This window comes from Zalophus californianus, chromosome 13 (genome assembly GCF_009762305.2).
Source record: "Zalophus californianus isolate mZalCal1 chromosome 13, mZalCal1.pri.v2, whole genome shotgun sequence".
In the NCBI taxonomy this organism is placed as follows: domain Eukaryota; kingdom Metazoa; phylum Chordata; class Mammalia; order Carnivora; family Otariidae; genus Zalophus; species Zalophus californianus.
The window spans coordinates 71,703,388-71,716,970 of record NC_045607.1 but is presented as its reverse complement, the minus strand read 5'-3'; the positions used below and the strand labels follow the sequence as shown (position 1 = coordinate 71,716,970).

General features: G+C 40.6%; 1 pseudogene; it reads right to left on the bottom strand.

Annotated features, from left to right (window-relative positions):
* Nucleotides 1-12,217: 12,217 nt before the first annotated feature.
* On the bottom strand, nucleotides 12,218-12,859 carry LOC118356179 (annotated as a pseudogene).
* Nucleotides 12,860-13,583: the final 724 nt, after the last annotated feature.

The following is a 13,583-nucleotide window of genomic DNA, read 5'->3' as shown; positions in this document are numbered from 1 at the left end:
CTTTAAAAAAAAAAAAAGAAAAAAGAAAAATGTTTATTCAGGTCCTTTGCCCATTTTTTAATCAGATTGTTTTTTTGCTATTGAGTTGTATGAGTTCCTTGTATATTTTGAATATTAACCACTTATTGAATATGTGGTTTGCAAACATTTTCTCCCATTTCATAGGCTGCCTTTTTATTTCGTTGATGGTTTCCTTTGCTGTGTAGACGCTTTTTAGTTTGTGTAGTCCCACTTGTCTATCTTTGCTTTTGTTGCCTATACTTTTGGTGTCACGCCCAAAAAACCATTGCCAAGAGTAGTGTCGAAGGGCTTGTTCCCTATGTTTTATTCTAAGCATTTTATGCTTTGGGTCTTATGTTTGTAATCCATTCTAAGCTGATTTTTGTGTATGGTGTAAGATAGGTTTCTGATTTCATTCTTTAGCATGTGGATATCTAGTTTTCCCAGTACCATTTACTGAACAGATGATCCTTTCTCATTGTGTGTTCTTGGCTCCCTTATCATAGATGAGTTAACTATATATGCTTGGGTTTATTTCCGGCTCTCTATTATGTTCCTTTGATATATGTGTCTGTCCTTATGCCAGTGCCATACTGCTTTGATTACTACAGTTTTGTGATATAGTTTGAGATTAGGAAGTGTTATGCCCCTAACTTTTTTCTTTCTCAAGATTGCTTTGGCTATTCAGGGTCTTGTGTGATTTCATACAAATTTTAGGATTGTTTTTCCTATTTTTGTGAAAATGCCATTGGAGATTTTATAGGGATTGCATTGAATCTGTAGATCGCTTTGTAACTCATTTTTCTTTGAATGGAGTGAAATTGGATAAATCTAGTCAAGAAATGGCTAGAGGTATATCCCCCACAGTAGTCCCATTACTATCCACATTTGTTCTAGGGAAGAGAAGGCCAGGATACTGAGATTATCTTGTCTGCTTAAAATCCTTCCTGTGTTAGACTGTGAGAGAACAGAAATTTGGCCAGTTTATGCCATTTCCTTTTTTTGTCCACAACAATAATAAACATATATTATTGAGTAGTTACTTTGTGGTTGGGACTATGATAACATTTACATGGATTATCCCTTTACTTTCCCATATGTTGTGAAAGAGGTACTATTTTTACCCCATACAGATAAAGAAACTGAGGCTTAGAGGGAAGTTAAGTATGTTACACAGCTGCTAAGTACGGAGGCCAATATTTGAATTCATGTACTGCTGAATCCAGAGGTTACATGCTTAATTCCTGCAGAGAACCGCCTTTTAAAGGGCCCTCCTTCTACACTGTTTAAATCCCAGATTTCATGTGCTTTATTTGGTTCATCTGAAGAAGTGGAATGGGGACAACAATGGGCTGTTTACTTCCAAAGCTGCCTTAACAGCCATCTGGAATCATCATGTCCTGCAGGAGGTTATTTCTCAATCTATAGACCTTAGAAGACAGGGGCCAGCCCACTAGCAGACTTGGGCACAACAGATTTTGAGAATGGGTGTGGAGTAGAGCCTGTCTCAGATCAGCGAACCTCAATTTCTACACAAGAGAGAGAAATCATAACAGCCAACCTAATCTAACTGGATATAGGGGTGGGTAGAGGTTGGAGACTGGAAAGATGTGCTTGTTGTATCACCCTTCTCAGATTTTCCTGGGTCTCAGGTAATTTTTGATGAGTGCTAGAAAGCAGTCAATGGGAGATTGAGTTCTTTAATGAGTTTTTAAAATCAGGGTGTTTTGTATTAATATTCAATTCAATTAAAATTCACGGTATTGAATCCTTGTCAAGGAAGAGCAGGTAATGATTTTACTTTTGTTTTGGGAGTTCTTGTTCTAAGATCAAGGCCCTGCATATATTACGAGAGTCCCTTCTAAAAGGATCTTTTCTCTCGTCTACTTAAAATTCTTGTATGCCTTCTGATTTTAGTTAAAAGTCCTTGCCAAGGCTCACAGAGCCTTCCTCTTCCCAGTCCTTTACACAGCCCCCGCAACTCTGTACCACGTAGAACTATTTGCAAGTCTCAAAACCTGCTTCACCTTCTGCGCCTTGTGGGCATGCATCCATACTGATTCTTCTGCTCCCAAAATGATTCCCTACTTGTTTACCTGGCCAATTCCACCAACTCAACCTCAAATATCAATTTGTATTTCCTCACTCTGGGTCAAGCCTCTGAATGGTCTCACCCAAGTTCAATGAAAAGCGTGGGCTAGCGTTCTCATCAGTGTCTACAGCCCAGCAGTCTGTCAAGAACTCATTCTGCAGTCATACAGCAGGGTTCGAACTATCCCTTATCACTTAATAGCTGAGTCAACTTAAAGCAAGTTATTGACTTCTCTGTACCTCAGTTTCCTTGTCTAGAAGATGGATATTAATAGGACCATACTCAAAGATTATTATAAAGATTAAATGACAACATAAAGAACTGAGCACAGCACTCATTATAAATTCCCCACAAATGTTAACTAATAATCCCTGATCAGTAACACTATATTGTTTTAGCATATTTATTGTCTTATCTCTCACTAAACTGTGAGCGATTTAAGGTCAGTAACTGATCTTTTGTCTTGGCTTTCCCTTGTGCTTAGCACATAGTAGGTGCTCCATAAATATCTATTAAATGAGTGAAAATTAAGTATCATGAAGATGACCAATGAATGAACAAGATGCTCATGCTTAAATATGCCAATTAGTTAATTATTGTGTTGAACGTGTCTAGGGGTCTTTAAAATTCTCCAGTGGTGTGCTCACCTGGTAGAACTTTGACTTGATGTGCTACACATAAGTCACATCCATAACATGTGAGCATGACAAAGAGGCCTCTTTATCAAAACGGTATAAATCTATCTGATATGCAGAGAACAGCTTCAGGATTAGAGCCTCTAGGTGGAAAGAGATCATTATGATCCTGGTCCCCAATTCTTTCCCCCTCTCCCCTGCCCTATGTGAGATTGTTTCTGCTGCCACCAACCAGCATGTAGGGTCCCCCACCTGAAGACCCCACTACCTCTTGTAAACACCGACCTCAGCTATATACTGAAATACCATTCTTTGCACACTCACAATAGCTGTCCAAAATGACAAAGAATATGAAAATGCCCAAGTTTCTCAAGTACAGGTTTATGATAATAGAACAAAGAAGTCCTAATGTCTAGTATCCTTTGCCATCCCGTGGAAGCTGTGGTCAATTGGTTATTTCATTCCATAGCTGCTCTAATTTCCATCTACACCACAGAAATTAGGAAGGTATGAATTATGTTTCCCAAATGCTGTTGCCTCTGGGTTACAGACATGACTAAGGTTCTCCAGTCACTTTCATGAATTCAGTGCAGGGAGGGTGGAGAGAGGGAGTGGCTGGGGCAGTGTCCATTTTGTCTGTAAGGTTAAAGCTCTCTCCTGCCTAGAAGCCAGCACTGGGGCCAGTAGTGTTCTAAGTCCCTGGCTCTCTAATGGCAACACAGCAGTGTTACTTCTGCCACATTGTGTTGAGAGTCCTTACTAGTCATTACCACTTCCTTCAGCCCAACCACACTTCTGTAAGCATCTAAGTCCTGGGATTAAATTCTTTTCTGCTTAAAATAACTAGAATAGTATGATACAATCCCCTTGGCAGCCTTTCCTTGCAGCTTTGTTGTTGCTACGGTCTTGTTCTCTAGCCAACATCTTCCCCTTCCTGGCTCCCCTTCCTTTTTTCTCCAACCCTACCCATCCTGTACTAGAAACTGACTTAATGACATTGCCAGTCTCCAGCTATCTCTTGGCTCTCAGTTCCCAGTCAAGGTTATAACCCATTGCACTCAGTTTGCTTTCCAGCCCAAAGGTTCACCTTCTCATTAGGAAAGACACTGCTCTTTACAGTTTGCCCACACTCACTGAGTCCCAGGGAATACCTTGGCCCAGGGAGGGCTTCTGGATCTACTCACTTTGGGAAAAGTTTTTCCCCTTTTCATGGTGTCAAATAATTTCCCCCACTACAAATCCCTCATAGAGGAATACACCACAAACACAAGCCTAAAGGATATTCCAAGAACACAAACTCAATCACAGATAGCGATAACTGCCACACATAAAACCACAGGTGTCCACAGGAATTGAGCTCCAGTTTTTTGCAGGTTACTATGTGTTTATTCATACATGCGAACACCAAGGGTCTTTTGCTTTCTCCTCACATTTTACTCTTCCCACTCCCTTCCTAAGAGAGGACATTTACTCTCTAATGCTAAGATCACATTCTGAGAATGCTAAAAAGTTACACAGCCAGGTCGTGAGCACTTTGAGAACAAGAACTGTCTTAACCATCTTTCCATTCTCAGTACCTAGCAATCGAGCCTGGCCCAGAGTAGGTAGCCACACGCATTCCCACAACAATTCTGTAACACCCACTGGATGTGCTACAACTTAATTAAATACTGACACTAACTCCTCGGAGTTCACACAGACCCCACAGGTTAAGGGCTCAGTCCCATAAGACTGCCCCAATTTCGGGTACCAGTCAAAAGTCTCAGGTGTCTACAACATAACCTGCACTGCTTCCCACCCAGCTACAAATTCGAGCACTCTCACAACACCCTTCAGGTTTGATAATTCACTAGTGATTTACAGAACTAATTGAGGATACTACACTTAAAATTAGCATTTTGTTATAAAGGATATGACTTAAGAACAGCCAAATGGTAGAGATGAGCAGAGCCAGGTCTGGCAAAGAAGAGTGCAAAACTTCCATCCCTGTGGACTTGGGGGGTGCCACTCCCCTGGTATATTAATCAATATGTTCACCAACCTGGAAGTTCTCTGAGCTTTACTGTTTGAGTTTTTATTGAGGTTTCACTAGGTGGGCATGACTGATAAAAATCACTGGCCAACCACTTGAATTCAATCTCCAGACCCCTTTCTCTCCCTCAAGGTGTGGAGCTAAAAATTCCAACCCCCTAATAAAGTGCTTAGTCTTTCAGGCAGGGCGAGCCCCATCCTTGAAAGATCCAGGGGCTCACCTTGAGTCATCTTAATAGCATAAACTCCAGTGTGGTGGAGAGGGGCTGCTTAGGAATAACAAAAGGGACTCCTATCAGGAAAATTCCAAGACTTTTTGAAGCTCTGTGACAGGAAGCAGGGACAAAGACTGGTATCTTCTTTATTATTTCACACCATCTGAGACACATTTGCCAAATTGAGTTGAGATGGCTACCTCCAAGTTCCCGTTAGTCACCTTATACAAATTAAATGAAAGGATCTTCAATTCTAGGATTAAAATGCTCCCATTGGAAGTAATGGTCTTTAAGCTCTTCCCTGAATATTCATTTAAAACGCGGTTTAAATAATCCCCAATTGAAAGCCTGAATTTAAGTCCCTTTTTAACTAAGATGATAGGAGATGAATTCCACCACCCCAGATGGGCATTTAAGGCTTTAGGATATTTACTACTAGCATTTTTATGTCACCTTTGAAGTTGCTATTGTAGGGATACCAGATAACTTTATGGCCAGATTCTGGGTGAATATACAACCCTGCCGGCCAGAGTAAATATCAAGCACTTTGAGTTTTATCAAGGTAAGCACACAGTAGAATAAAACATTTCTTTGCGTATCTGACCAGTGTTGTTTTTAGCAATGAAAATGGAATGAGGATAGAGATGTACAGTTACTATGCTTCAGGGCTTGTATTACTTTGATTAGAAGACAGAAGAGCTGCCAGGAAAGGTTTGCTTTTGTATGGAAGGAGAATTTAAGATAAATAAGATGATAGGTAGATCCATAGGTAGATGATATTTATATTTATAGACATATATGTACATATATACATAAAGGTATGTATCTGAATATACAGGGGATCAGTGAGCTTTTTTTCTACAAAGGGACAAATAGTAAATATTTTAGGCTTTCTAGGTCATACGGTGTCCATCGCAATTACTTAACTCTGCCATCGTAGTGGGAAACCATCCATAGACATTACATGAAGGAATAGTCATGGCTGTGTTCTAATAAAGCTTTATTTATGAACACTGAAATCTGGATTTTATTTAATTTTTATGTGTCACACAAGAATATTCTTCTTTTGATTTTTTCCAATTATTTAAAAACATAACCTATTTTGCTCTCAGGCCACTGTAGGCAATCTATGATGATGTCTCATTGCTCTGGTTGCATGATCTGAGTGAAAACTGCACGACCTGGGGCCTCTTCTTCTTCCCATTCTCCCTCCTCTATCTCATTCTTGAAAGACAAGATAGGCTTAATGGCAAATGTGCCCCAGATACTTCCAACATTGACTGTTCATGCTATTAATATCAAGGTAACATAGCTGGTGACAGCTTCTTTCATTGATTCATAATTCATGTCCCCGTTAAAGGGTATCTGATCTGATGAGTTATACATATTTCACTCTGAATATGCTAATGGTGTCAGTTTATATCAAAATAAAACCACAACTTATTTCTTTCTTGACTAGGGAATTAAGGGAGAAAATGCCTCCATTGAGGGTGGGTAGGAAATCCCAAGGCCTGGAAAATACCTCTGACTCTGAAAGATCAAATCCTGTTCAAATTGCAATCAAACTGCCTCTTAGAGATTATGCCCAAGTCAGTGGTGGGTGTCCTATGGCAGCATCTCTTATGTACTAGCTTCATAGAGTTTCAAGCTTTGCAAATATATTTCAGGAATTGGTTGTATTTTTTAAAGCAATTTTAAAAATTCTCTGTTTAAGTGAATAGGTTCATCAATCAGAAAGCCCAAAGGCAGGTGAAAAAAAAAAGGGCAATTTTTTTATTGTTATTAAAGGAGGTGAAATAATATCCGAGGCCCAAGGCTCAATCTGTGAAGAGCATGATCCACGGGACTCCTGTTCAAGGTAGGCAGCTGCTGAGATACTTCAAAAGATCATCTTTATTGCAGAACAATTGCCTGACCCAGTTTCCTGGTCAGCAACATGCTTTTGTAGAAACTTCAGGAGCTGATGAAAAAGCTCAGCAAAGTTAGCATGTGTACTTTCATCTGAGGCTACTGGGAGGAGAACTATGAAAACGTTTTCAGGTCCCTTGGATTTAGCACTGCCAGGCTGTGGCCACAGGAGCAAAGATTGAAACAAAAGACATGAGCCTGTTTTAAAAGACGGTGTCTAATTTCTTGGCAAATGTGCTTGCTATTAGGGTTTGTAGGACACAGAGATCTTTCTATATTCATAGTCTTTTGCCTATCAAAACATTTTGATATTGTAATAAAATCCTACTTTTGACCATTGACTAAGGATTCATTGCCTTGGTATAAAAAGATATTCTTCTACCCAGCCTTATGTCTCCTTGAGAAACAATTCTTGGTGCATAAGCATCTAAACAATATTTAATTTGGAATCCCGACATGCATCATAAAACTAACATAAAGAGCAACAATGTATGTTTTAATGATTTCAAAGGGGAAAACACATTTCCACAAATGGCTCCAAGTTAAGTTCCATTCACTGCATTCTGGAAAATATGACATCTTTAAGCAAAGAGCTCTTCAGCTTTTTATTTTAAGCATCTGTGTACTTACATTTATCAGCAAATAGAATCTTTCAAAAGAGCTATTCGGTTTTAGAATTTCCTCTTCCAGTTTTTTTTTTTTTCTTCCTTTAGGTTCATTTTAGGGAATGTCATTTCAATTCATTTTTAACCCTACTTTTTGTAGTATTAGTTTCCTAGGCTGCTGTAACAAAGTACCAAAAACTAAGTGGTTTAAAACAATGGAAAACTACATCTCACAGTTCTAAAAGCCTAAAATCCCAAATCCAGGTATCTGTAGGGCCATGCTCTCTTTGATGACTCTAGGAGATAATCCTTCCTTATATCTTCTAGCTTCTGGTGTTTTCCAGCAGTCCTTGGTGTTTCTTTTCTTGCAGATAGCTCAGTACAGTCACATGGCCATTTTCTCCCTGTGTACCTTTACTTGGTCTTCCCTCTGTGCATTTTGTCTCTGTGTCCAAACTCCCCTTCTTTATAAGGATGCCAGTCATATTGAATTAGGGCCAATCATAATGACTTGATTGGCCTTTTTACTTTGCTTATGGTACTTCAGCTGCATAGAAGCTTTAAATTTGGATATTGTAAGATATCTCAGTCTTTCTGTTCATAGATTTTACTCCTGGTGTCTTCCAGGAGTAAAAGGGTAAAAGGCTTCCCTCTAAAGCCCTGTGTCCAAATAAGGTTGTATTCTGAGGTACAGGGAGTTAGGACTTCAGTGTATCTTTTGGGGGGGGAACACAATCAACCTATAACACTTGTATTGTTATGAACATAATATAATGTTAAATAACAAAAATAATAGTATTTGCAGAGTGTGACTGAGAAAATTCAGCAGCACTAAAGAAGGTGACAGGGTCCTTAAGTCATTTCCAGCTGTCTTATGCCTTCACAACTTGCGGTGTCTGCTCACAAAAATAGCTTAGTCCAGCTCATCCCAAGCTAACTGTAGGACAGGATGGAGGGGATAGGTCTGGACCTCTTTCTGGCAGAACTTTTCCTCAAGGTTCCTAATAAAATATCTGGACATTCATTCTGACCCTCTGAGAATTCACTTCAAGGCCCTCCAGGTCCACCAGCCACAGTGACCCTACAAATGAGCTAGCACCAGTGGAGTAGAGCAGTTCACATTGCAACTATCCTATGACTCCTCTAATGAGGCATCACTCCTAGCCCATGCTGTGGCAGTGGGAGACACTATGTCTCACAGATCCATTAAGCCTTTGGCATATGAGTGTTGAGAAAATTTATTTCAAACAGAGATAAATATCAGAGCCTAGAGCAGTGGTTTTCAATTTGAATCACCTGTAGAGTTCTGAAAAAGATCTTGGTTGCTGGTCTTCACCCCCATGCTTGTAACTGAGTTGGGTTACTATGCCATCAGAGCCTGAGCATTTTAAAGCTCCCCACATCTTACTAATGTGCAGCCAAAGGTGACAACAGCTGATCTAGCAGTGTTCCTCAGACATTAATATATCTAGGAATCACCTAGGGATCTTGTTAAAACACAGATCTGATTCCACGGGTCTGGGATGGGGCTTGAGTTTCTGCATTTCTCCCAGCGGATGCCATTACTGTTGACCCACTGACCACACTTTGAACAGCCAGGATCTAGAGAGCTAGTTCTCAAACTTGGCTGCACAATGGGGTATCCAGCAGAGGTATACAAACTACTGACACTTGGGTTTCACCTCCAATGATTCTGATTTGGTCAGGGGTGCCGTGTGAGCTTCAGGGTTTTTAAAAGCTTCCTATGTCATTCTAAAGTGCAGCCCAGTATGGGAACCACTGTTATTGAAAAAGACAGACACAGTCTTCAGCTGTTTCTGGCAATCCAACAGTGTGAGTAGGTGGGCTACATTGGGCATCACCTTCAACAGCAGGATCAGCAAACAGATACACCTCCCCTCCAAAGCTATGAACAGAAGTGTACCCATGCTGGGCAAGGGAAGGTCACACCAGTGAGTACCAAGAAAGGTGCCTAGATAATCCTGATGTTCTAGTTTTAGGTTTCTACCCAATATTCATTCCCTTCTTACCATTGCTATATGCTCATTAATACACCGACAAGTGTCCTAGTGATGTCAAGTATTCTCCCTGAGTCATGCTCAGGGTCCATTAATAATTGCCTTTCTCTTCCATGTCCCTGCTTCCCCCATAGAGAGAAGGCTGGCTGGCCCTATGGGCTCTCTGCAGGGAAGAAAGAAAGACTGGCTAAGTTCCCAGGGAGAGTGGCACCTAATGGACCAGTTCACTTGTTGGGCACATAATTTAGAAAGGTCAAAGTGTGAGAGGTAAAACTAGTGAGAGAGGAGGAAAGAGAATAGTTTAAAGTGATTTTATTACACTGTGTTCACCAGTGGGGTGAGTGAGGGGAATATTAGTCTCCAGGGGAAATCTTTAATAGAATTGATAAGGATCACAAATGCATTCATGGCAAATGCAAAGTGCTCCTAAGCCTGACTTCAAGGCTTGTGCAGCATAAAAACAAAGGTTGTACAAGGAACCAGGAATTTGTGCATAACATATTTTTTTAAAGTTCTTATTCACTTATTTATCTGAGAGAGACAGTGCGAGTTGGGGAGGGGCAGAGGGAGAGGGAGAGAGAGAATCTCAAGCAGACTCTGCGCGGAGCGCGGAGCCTGATGGGGGGCCTGATCCCAAGACCCTGAGATCATGCCCTGAGACCAAATCAAGAGTCAGATGCTTAATTGACCAAGCCACCCAGGTGCCCCTGTGCAAAACAAATTTTTAAGGACAGGTGATGGGGGATCAACAGGCAGAAGTGAGAAAGCAGACAAGGCTGGTTCTGGGGGATGGTGTTAAAAGAGATTAATTAAATCTGCTTTAAATCTGCTTTATCGTGGTCAGCCAAGGGCTTCTTTAGTCCACCTGAGAGCTGAAACAAGCTTTTGTAATAGTAGTCAGAACTGCTGGAACAGACCTGACCCCCAGTGACAAAGGCTGAATACTCCCTACCGCCAGGATGGCATGGCCATATATCCAGTCCTAACTTACACATGTTGTCCCAAAATCTGGTGCAGTTTGGCATTTTAGCACTCCCATTGTGTTTGGGTTTGGACAAGAAGTGGTCACCCATCAAATGGTAGACTATATGTTACAGGCCAAATTGTGTCCCCCTAAAATTCATGTGTTGAAGCCTCTGCTTGAGTCATGTCTACTAACATCCCATCAGACAAATCAGGCCACAAGATCAAGCTCAAAGTCAAGGATGATTAAATATACTCCACCAACCACAGCCATGGTAATGGTGTGAATATACAGTAGTATTTAAAGGGGAGTGAAAAATTACATTAATTATTTGATCTACCACATTTAAGTTCTATCAGTGTATTTTTAGAGGTTGACTGGCCATGGACTTAGTCTTAATAAATGAACTTCAGACTAGGGACTTACCATCAAGCATATCTAGAATAATTGTCTAGACAACATACTATGAAGTCGTCAGTTCCCATTGCTGAGCCTTAGTTTCCATAAAAAAAAAATAAATCTTCTAACTAGATTGGCAATCATAGCAACCACTTGGCCCACAAAGTGTTTTGTTTATTTGTTTAATGAGTTGCAAATATTTCAAAGGATTTCACATTAAAATCCAGTTTCTCTCAATAAACTGGAGACTCTGACGACAATGTGCATCAAGACAACAATTACCAGGACTAGAATTGCATTTCCCCTTTAGATGTCTGCCCTTTCCTAATGCCACAGTCCCCACCAGGCAACTTCTGCCATTTAGGCTATGTGCTTACCTTCTAACTGAGCTTGGAACCCCAATCTAGAGTGCCCAGCTACAACATTCTGAGATTCTAAATTGAGACAGCTTATACTCCCGATACATGCTCTTCAAACAGTCTCTGTGCTTGGCAGTGTTTAAGTCCTGGGTGAAGTTCTTACTACAACTATAGCCTTGCACATATAATCTATTCTTCACACCCTTTATTCAGTCAGAAGGGAATGACTTCTGAGTCACCAGTGCTCCAGGTTTCTGTGCAGGGATGTTCTCTTCAGGGTTGAAAGCTGTGTGGCACTAGTGGCATCCTGTTTGGGGACTAGTTGGGAGCTTATCCTGAATAGAAACACAGCTTTTCTTCCCACACAGCTTCCTCCATCCATTGGTTGTTTCATCAAAAGAATCATATCCAACCAGCTGCCCTACCACTGGAAACAGCTTGTCTTTAGGACCAGCTACATTGATGAGTGGGCTTTTGGGCATGCTCTGCTCCCCAACACTTTATCACAATGAGCAAAGCTCTATGAGGGGTGTCTCTCACAAGAAAACCTCAAAGAAAAGTTGTCAGAAGCTGGAAATAAAACAATAGACAAGAACTCTGTGGCAAAAGTTGAGAGATTGAAAGATAGGTGATTTTGTTATGGTTGTTTATTGGTTTGGGCTGGGCAGCTGCCCTAGAAGACTGAAAGGAGCAAATGAAGAGAGTCTCGGGAGCAATACGTGAAAGGGAGCATGAGAACTATAGAAAGTGAGAAACCTAGGAAAGCCAGAAGTACCATGAAAAATAGCTAAAGAAAGAGATTCCATCCATCTTTCCTTCTTTGACCCATGTGAACACCGAAAAGTACCCTTAGGTGAGGGCACCCTTACTGGGGCTTGAAATAACATTTGCAAAGTCTTTTGTAGTTAAATATATTCATACATTTTTATCTCATTTAACCTTTTTAAAATGTCTGATCTTATTTTTTTTTTTTTGTTACTCCTAGAAAATCCTATTTTTGGCTGGACTCAGACTTAGATATAAAAGCTCTCAAAAAGGACAGCTATGTCTCTTGGCAATCTCTTCCTGGTATTTTTCTTTGGCCTCCCTCATTCTCTTGTCCAAAAATTTATCAAATTCTGCAGCCCTGCCCTTATTTTTCTTAATACACCATTTCTTCAGAGCAATTTACTGATGTCTGTGTTGTAGGACAAGTGGAGTTACAAAACACTGAATCTTGAACATTTTAGCCCTGGGTTTCTTACATTCTTTGTGCAGGGGCTTTCTTATAACACACCAGTGGGCATCATCTTCTTTAGAGAGATTGAAAATTTGCAAATTCTGCTAGTTCTTTTGGGGCCCCAGTGACAAGGCACAGTATATCATAGTCAGTCCAGGGATAGAAACCTTTTTTTTTTTTTTTTAAACAATAACCAAGCTGAGAACACTCAGATTGGTATCTACAATGAAACCTTGTTTGCTGATCGGGACCATATATTCTTTCTACTCTTCACTAGAGCATCAGCAGCAACTTCTGTGTCCATACCTTTCTCACAAAGATATGAAGTTTGCATTCATCATCCACTTCAATGAGTTTCCGGCAGCTGGTGACTGGGAAGGAGATTTTCAACTTCACCCTGAAACAGCTGATCATCTCCAAGATGCCCTGAAAAGGAGATAGTCCTATTTCATCTTTACTACAGTCCTTTACTGTACATCATTATCTCTCTTTATACATGAGAAACAGAAGCAGACAGAGAGATTTTTCTCAAAATTGTTCATTCCATAAATGGTAGAAACAAGATTGGAAACTCTTTCTCTGCTGCCCCAGACCATGCTCCTTCCACTGCATGAACCTGCCATCTTTCGACAACTGGGTGGGGATGGAACCAAGCCTAAAACTGTTAAAACACTTGCCAAAATTCACACAGCTACTAAATAGCAAAGCCAGGATTTGAAGCCAGTCTTTCTGACTCCAGGCCCTAATTTCTTAAGCACTTTGATGACTAGGATTTCTAAATCTTTCCACATAGGTAGATATCAATCTGGAGCTTAAATACATCCTGGGAAGGGAATTATATACATTTATAACTATTGAGAGAAAATAAAGGAAGAATTATTAATATTCCTCATTAAAATGTATCCTCCTGGCATACACAGCCACCAAGTATGCAGGTAGAGTTTAAGGAAAGAGCCAGGAGCCTCTGTGTATACTCCAACACTCTGTGTGTGTGTGTGTGTGTGTGTGTGTGTGTGTGTGTGTTGTATGTGGTATTGTGTGTGTGTGTGTGGATGTGGATGTAGGAAGGGAGCTGAGGTGCTCTGATGGAAACAGGGGTGCTAAGGTCAGGAGACACACCTGGGTCTGATACCTGATG